Source organism: Sapajus apella, unplaced genomic scaffold (assembly GCF_009761245.1).
Source record: "Sapajus apella isolate SASKATOON/1434 unplaced genomic scaffold, GSC_monkey_1.0 scaffold4, whole genome shotgun sequence".
NCBI lineage: Eukaryota > Metazoa > Chordata > Mammalia > Primates > Cebidae > Sapajus > Sapajus apella.
The window spans coordinates 25,056,038-25,064,094 of record NW_022436944.1 but is presented as its reverse complement, the minus strand read 5'-3'; positions in this window follow the sequence as shown (position 1 = coordinate 25,064,094).

Genomic DNA, 8,057 nt, shown 5'->3' with positions numbered 1-8,057 from the left:
TCCTTCACCACTGTGCATTTTCTCCTGAGATGCAAGTTTCGGCAAGTGGCTGGAAAGGCCTCTCAGAGAAAAGGCTGAGCTGGCAGCAATTCAGGGAGCCCCCGGGCATTTGGCAGCTGTCCCCAGTACGACCGGCAGATGGAGCCTTTATCTGGCAAGAAACTGGGGGAGCTGGTGGGGTCTTCAGGTGCAAACTTCAGTGGGAAGAGCCAGCACTCTGAGAAGGCACAGAAATGCAAGCAGCACAGAACCACAGAAGCAACTCCCCGAGGAGAAGGAATAGAGGCTGCTCGCGGTGGCTCATGCCTGTAATCCCAGCACTTTGGGAGGCTGAGGCGGGTGGATCAGGAGATCGAGATGAGCCTGGCCAACGTGGCAAAATTCCATCTCTACTAAAAATACAAAAATTAGCCGGGCATGGTGGCACCTGTAGTCCCAGCTACTTGAGAGGCTGAGGCAAGAGAACTGCTTGAACCCCGGAGCTGGAGGTTGCAGTGAGCCCAGGTCACGCCATCGCATTCCTGCCTGGGCGATAGAGCATGACTCTGTCTCAAAAAAAGAAAAGAAAAAAAAATGGAGAAAACATAGCAACATAGCAACACAGCCATAGCTCTGGGAGTAGGAACAGAAAAAAGCAAGCTATCAGTTGGGTTCTGTTTTTGTTTGTTTGCTTGTTTTTTGAGACGGAGTCTCGCTCTGTCACCCAGGCTAGCGTGCAATGATGTGATCTCGGTTCACTGCAACTTCCGCCTTTCAGGTTCAAGCAATTCTCCTGCCTCAGTCTCCTGAGTAGCTGGGACTACAGGCTCACGCCACCATGCCCAGTTAATTTTTGTATTTTTAGTAGAGACGGGGTTTTACAATGTCGGCCAGGATGGACCAATGTATTTTTTAAAAGTACTTGATTGAAGTCTCATGTCTCCCTAAAATGTATAAAACCAAGCTGCTTGCATTGGGTTAGAACATGATCTTTTAGCTAAAAAAACAAAAAACCAAGCTGCACCCTGATCACCTTGGACATGCGCTCTCGGACCTCCTGAGTGCTGTGTCATGGTCACTCATATTTGGCTCAAAATATTTCTTCAAAATTTTTCTTCAAATATTTTTATTTTTTGATACGAAGCCTCACTCTGTCACCCAGGCTAGAGTGCAATGGTGCTAATCTCGGCTCACTGTAACCTCCGCCTCCCAAGTTCAAGTGATTCTCCTGCCTCAGCCTCCGGAGTAGCTGGGATTATAGGTGTCCGCCACCATGCCTGGCTAATTTTTGTATTTTTAGTAGAGACAGGGTTTCACATGTTGACCAGGCTGGTCTCAAACTCCTGATCTCAGGTGATCCACCCGTCTCTGCCTCCCAAAGTGCTGGGATTACAGGTGTGAGCCACCATGCCTGGCCAATCTCTTGAAATACTTTTGAAAATAGTTTGGCTCTTTTTGTAGACACCTCTGTGGGCTTGCAGACATCCCCCTGGTCAGCAGTGTATTCAGTCCCTGTGTTGATGGCTGCCAGCATCTCCCATGTGGCCACAAGAACAAAAGCACCTATGCTCAAGTGATCCAGTGGTTGCTCCCATGGGTCAGTCCTTAGACACCTTCACCAAATGGCACTATTAAGTGGCTCCTCAAGGCTGGGAGGAACAGAGGAGCCACTATACCAGCTTAGCTTGCCACTCCAGGACACCCCCGGAGTAAGGGGCATGAGCATAGGCTCGCCCCTTCTCCACCACCACCACCCTTACCTGGTCTGTGAAACTCCAGGAGAGTCTTTATGGGAAGATGCCTTCCTTCCAATAAAGACTTAGTCATCAAGTGCTTACTTAGCCATCTCCTTTTCAAGACCTGGGCATATTTGCTGGTCCTTGAATTGCTCCGTACCCTTCTGTGCCTTCTGATTGTCCACGTGCTCAACTTGTTGGAACATAGGAGATAGACTATCTAGGATCCGGCCTCTCACTGAGACAGGTAGAGACTACATGATCAGGTGCTGAGGGGCTGCTATGTTCCAGAGGCCAGGTGACATTCTGCCTGAGGCCTGGGGACATGGCATTCTGTATGCACTGCTGTCACTGTTCTCTCTGATGTTGGTTTGGTGTAAGGCACAGTAAGAAAGCATCTTCCCTACAAACTGTAGGGAAGCCATCCTGGGCTTAGCCTCCTAAAGTGCTAGGATTACAGGCATGAGCCACGGCACCTGGCCACCCTTCTGAGGGTGGCATCTGCCCCCCTCGGCCTCCCAAAGTGCTGGGATTACAGGCATGAGCCACTGTGCCTGGCCCATTGTTCTTTTTCATTAAAAAAAAAAAAATTTCCATCAGGCACGGTGGCTCATGCCTATAATCCCAGCACTTTGGGAGGCTGAGGTGGGCCCATCACTTGAGGACAGGAGTTGGAGACCAGCCTGGCCAACATGGTGAGACCCCATTTCTACTAAAAATACAAAAATTAGCTGGGCGTGGTGGTGCGTGCTTCTAATCCCAGCTACTCAGGAGGCTGGGGCAGGAGAATCCCTTCAATCCAGGAGGTGGGGGTTGCAGTGAGCCGAGATGGCACCACTGCACTCTAGCCTGGGCGACAGACTCCATCTCGAAAAAAGCAAAAACAAAAAACTTTTTTTTTTTTTTTTTTTTTTTTTTTTTTTGAGACAGTCTCACTCTGTTGCCCAGGCTAGAGTGCAATGGCCTGATCTTGGCTTTCTGCAACCTCCCCCTTCTTGGTTCAAGCGATTCTCCTGCCTCAGCCTCCCAAAGTGCTGGGATTAAGGCATGAGCCACTGCACCTGGCCTAAAACCTTTTTTTAACTAAAAACTTTCTGGCCCACAAGTAATGACACCAACATTATTTTAAAGTATTTATTTTTTCTACATTTCATACAAATCATAAAAGTCTGATACATTTTTTTCTCAAGAACAACTTGCGCTCATTTCGGATGCGTTTTGTTTCTTTTAATGTTATAGGGTGGACAAAGATACACTTTAATGAACAAAAACAAATCAGTTCACTACAGGTACTGCTTCCCAGGCCCCACCTCCAGAGCTTCTGACTGAGCATGTGGGACACATCCTAGGATCACAAACTAAAACTCCCCGAGTCAGCTCCACGGCAGGCAGGCCTGGAATCACCCTTTCTGGAATACTGCTTAGGACTTGTCTGTTATCTACCAGAAGCAATTTCAAAAAATCCAGGAATAATTAGGTATACAGAAATAGCTCTTCTATAAAATTTCCATATAAAAATAATGGTATTTATTTACAAAGTCTCAGATACTACAAAATAATATATCAGGTTATGTACTTCAGTCTAATCGAGGAAGTTTACATTGGGCAAGTCAGATGTGTCTGCATTTTCCTCTTACCTCTCTTGTTTAAACTGCTTAAAGCATGTGGCACCACAATGTATCCTTCATGTAAAAAAAAAAAAAAGGAAAACTATTTTCTGGAAATACAACCCAATAGTACATAGAGTAAAGCATCTTCAGATGAAAAGGTGAACAACCTAGTGATTTGGGCTCATAACCCTTTACCCACCTCTTCTGTCCAAAACTCAAGGGTGATGGTGGCGAACCAAATGCCTGAAGGAACTAGGTATTGAAATGTGATCCCTGGAGCGCAGGCCGCTTGGGCAGCCAGTGCATATGGTTAACGGGTGGTTCCATTTTTCAGGACACTGAGAAGTTGAACCTGTCACTGGTACTACTGGGAAAAACAGAACTGCAACGTGCCCAGAGGAGATATTCAGCAGAAAAGTGGCCCAGTCGTCTGTGATGTTTTAGTATGAAGACCCTGGCCCCAGCGCAAACAAGCACAATTATCAGGCCATTTGACATGAAGCTCAGCCACAGTGAAGTATGGTAAGTGACAAATGGCATGCAGTGAGGCACGATAAAGGGATGAGATGCGTCTTTAAATCCAAACGTGATCTGGGGAAGCTCCTGTTATGATGTGACAGATATGGGCAGTACCTGCTGGTGAGGTATGGAAGAGCCAGGTGGTAACTGAACCCCTCCAGCCCCTCCCCGTGGCCAGTGTGGGGAGCCTTTATCTGTGGGTCTCAGCCGGGGGTTTTCTGCCTTGAAAGAAACCTAAAGCTGACACCACAGCCTCATGCTAGGGCTCAGGAGAGGAGTCCCACTTTTGGCCCCCAGCCATGTGGTACTTGGTGACACAGGACTGCTGCTAATCCAAAACCTGTCTGGCAGGATTGTGGTGACGGCGTGGCCCTCACAGAGGGAAGCAGCTCTGGTTTTGGTGCAGGCTCTGCCACAGACAGGCTTGGGATGGGAGACAGTCAACCTCTTGCTTGTTTCCCCATTTCTAAATGAGCAGGGTGGGAACGATGTTCTCTCCCATCCTGAGACCTGAGGCGCAGTGGCGAGGCCTGACCCTGATTGTCAGCTCATTGACCTCCAATGCAGCTATAAGCAGGGAAGGCCTCATCTGCAGACATAGCAACGGGTGAGACAGCATTGACTTCAACAGGCTTTTTTTGTAAAGCAAAAGCTAAAGGCAGGGTGCAGTGGCTCACGCCTGTAATCCCAGCACTTTGAGAAGCCAGGGCGGGCAGATCATGAGGTCAGGAGATCAAGACCATCCTGGCCAACATGGTGAAACCCCGTCTCTAATAAAAATACAAAACTTAGCTGGATGTGGTGGTGTGGGCACCTGTAAGCCCAGCTACTCAGGAGGCTGAGGCAGGAGGATCAATAGAATCCAGGAGGAGGAGGTTGCAGTGAGCCAGGATTGTGTCACTGCAGTCCAGCCTGATGACAGAGCAAGACTCTGTCTCAAAAAAAAAAAAAAAAAAAGCAAAAGCTAAGATGACAGATCCGGCCTTGTTTGAAAACAGGTGCACAGAATACACATTATAAATGCATACTTTTTCCTATCTCAGCTCCCTGGTGAATGGGTGTCAGACAAGTTTCTGGACCTGTCAGGGACTCCCAGGGCTTAGCCAGACTGTCAAAGTGTTGTGCTCACCCACTATTTCTTCCTTAATATACTGTGGAGATAGATGTGGGAAAATTGGATCCCAGCGATTATCTAAGCATAACTTCTCAGAGACATTTTGGTTAAGGGACTGTTTCCTACGAAATGCTATAATTTATGTGGGTATTGAGCTTGAATTTTTTATCGTACAATCTTAGGCTGGACGAGGTGGCTCATGACTATAATCCCAGCACTCTGGGAGGCCAAGGGGGGCGGATCATGAGGTCAGAAGTTCAAGACCAGCCTGGCCAACATGGTGAAACCTTGTCTGTACTAAAAATACAAAAATTAGCCAGGCGTGGTGGCTCATGTTTGTAATCCCAGCCACTGGGGAGGCTGAGGCAGGAGAATGGCTTGAATCCGGGACGCAGAACTGAGATCGTGCCATTGCACTCTAGTCTGGGCAACAGAGCAAGACTCCTTGAGGAAAACAAAACTCTTATGCAAACATCAGGCTTTTCTCTTCTTAGTAACAATGTTTGGTTTGAGTGGAAGTTTGGCCAAACACTGTTATCAACTGGGAATTTGACAGCAGGGAGGCACATTTCTGAGGATCACTGGAATGGCATGGTGCAAGCTCCTGACATAGTGTGGGTGTTTGGGAAGTGCAGATTATTTTTCATCAGTGCTTGGGGACCACTGCTTTGGGTGCATGAATATGGGAATCCATTTGGGAAAATGGTTCATAGAAATCCAGTCCTCAGCTTCTCCAAAACAAGCCCATATGCAGGATAGAGATGATCTATTCTGTAGCCAACAACTTAGAAAAAGTACATAAAATAGTTCTCCATTTTTTTTTTCTTTTCTTTTTTTTTTTTTTTTTTTTGAGACGGAGTCCCACACTCTGTCACTCAGGCTGGAGTGCAGTGGCGTGATCTCGGTTCACTGCAACCTCTACCTCCTGGGTTCAAGCGATTCTCCTGCCTCAGTCTCATGAGTCGCTGGGACTACAGGCGTGTGCCACCACATCCGGCAAATTTTTGTATTTTCTAATCATGTTTCTACGCATAGATTTAGTTGGAAAATAGTGAACCTTTGTTAGAATCCTTTCTTTGGTTTACGGAAACTGCTGGTAGCTAACTTTGCTTTTAAGTCTTTTTTTTTTTTTTTTTTTGAGACGGAGTTTCGCTCGTTACCCAGGCTGGAGTGCAATGGCTCAATCTCGGCTCACCGCAACCTCTGCCTCCTGGGTTCAGGCAATTCTCCTGCCTCAGCCTCCCGAGTAGCCGGGACTACAGGCACGTGCCACCATGCCCAGCTAATTTTTTGTATTTTTAGTAGAGACGAGGTTTCACCATGTTGACCAGGATGGTCTCAATCTCTTGACCTCGTGATCCACCCGCCTCGGCCTCCCAAAGTGCTGGGATTACAGGCGTGAGCCACCGCGCCCGGCCTGCTTTTAAGTCTTAAAAGTTCCTTAACAGACTCCAAAATGAAGGCCTGAAACCACAACAGTGGGGCCTTTGGAACTTAGGAGATTCCAAATGCATGTCATGGGGCAGAGTGGCTTGTTAAGAAAGTATAGAGACATCTGTCTTTCCACCATCTGATTCAGGAGAACTGTCTTTCCTAGAGGGGCCTTCCCTGGCCACCCCCAGCCAAAGCAGCCTCTCCCCAACGGTCCCACTCCACTGCTGTATGCCCACAGCACTCCTCAATCTGCACGTGATCCCTCTGTGATCATGCTTCCCCAGCAGGTTGAGAACCTAACCTGGCAGGGCTGTCGCTGTTCCACCCCAGTGCCTGCTCACAGTAGGTACTCAGATGCTGACTGAATGAAGGATGAAATCTAAGATTCACTGGCCAACCCCTACCCCCTGCTTACCACTAAGGGAGCAGCACAGTTGTAAGGTCTACTTGGAAGACTTGGCCAGGGACAGCCCATTTTGTTAGGGGAGGGAGCTTGATAGGCATTAAAGGACCCTTGAAATGAAATCACTTAAAAAGCTAAATAGGCTCCCCCACATCCTCTCTGTGTGTGTGCTTACTGAAGAGCTGAGGCAGTTCTCATCCTCTGCTAATCCACATGCCCAACACACACACGGTGCTGGCGGGAGCCTAAGTCACAACTACACTTGGAGCAGCTTTACTGTCTCTATGACCCAAATAGCCAGAAAGAGTTGTGGTTTAGCAAACAGTTAAGTTATAGATGTCTGCAGGGCTAAACTGAGCCACTCTGTGAAATACTTCCATTTGAACTGATAGGAGCTACCTTGTTTTCCAGGACTGACCCTGGCATGATTTTTCAAGTATGGCAAAGTACCATTACAACTGTAAAATTGGCTAATGGAGGGAGTTATCCTCTTTATCCTGCTAAAATGGCAGAAACCACAGCGTTTTCTCCCCATCACTTCTTTAAAGAATTAAATTTAAGGATACCAAACATGCAGGCATCATCTAGTTTCTGGGGCAGTGGGCATCACTGAGGGGTACAGGATTGCCATGTCAGCCCCTCCTTTCCCACCCTCCTCCGAGGCCCACCTTGATCCTAAGACACAATGTATACAAACTGTTCTCACCACAGGAAATAAGCATGTGGAAGAGACAGACTGACAGCAGGGAAGGGGAAGGAGACAGGCTGACAGCGGGGAATGTCTGCCTACCTCAGATGGTAGGCACCTGAGGCCCGTAAGTGCTGCTGTGTGCCTAGGTGGTACCGTCCTTCCCACTGAGGGTGAGACAGACAGGTCCTAGTGCCACTGTGCATGTGCTAGAGAAAGCACTTCCTCACTGAATGATGCCACACACTTGATTGGGTGACAGCCACACTTGTCCTCAAGGGGAAAAGGCCTCTTGAATTCCCCCACAATCAGCGTGTGCCCAGCACCCCTGGGAGGAGTGGTCTGTGTATGTGCAAGGGACCCGGCATGCCACTGTAACGAAGCCTGGGCACTGTGACCACAATTTCCTTTTTTTTTTTTTTTTTTTGAGACAGGGTCTTGTTCTGTCACCCAGGCTGGAGTGCAGTGGTGTAATCTTGGCTTTCTGCAACCTCTCCCTCCTGGGCTCAAGTGATCCTCCCACCTCAGCCTCCTGAGTAGCTGGGACTGCAGGTGTGTCCCACCATGTCCGGCT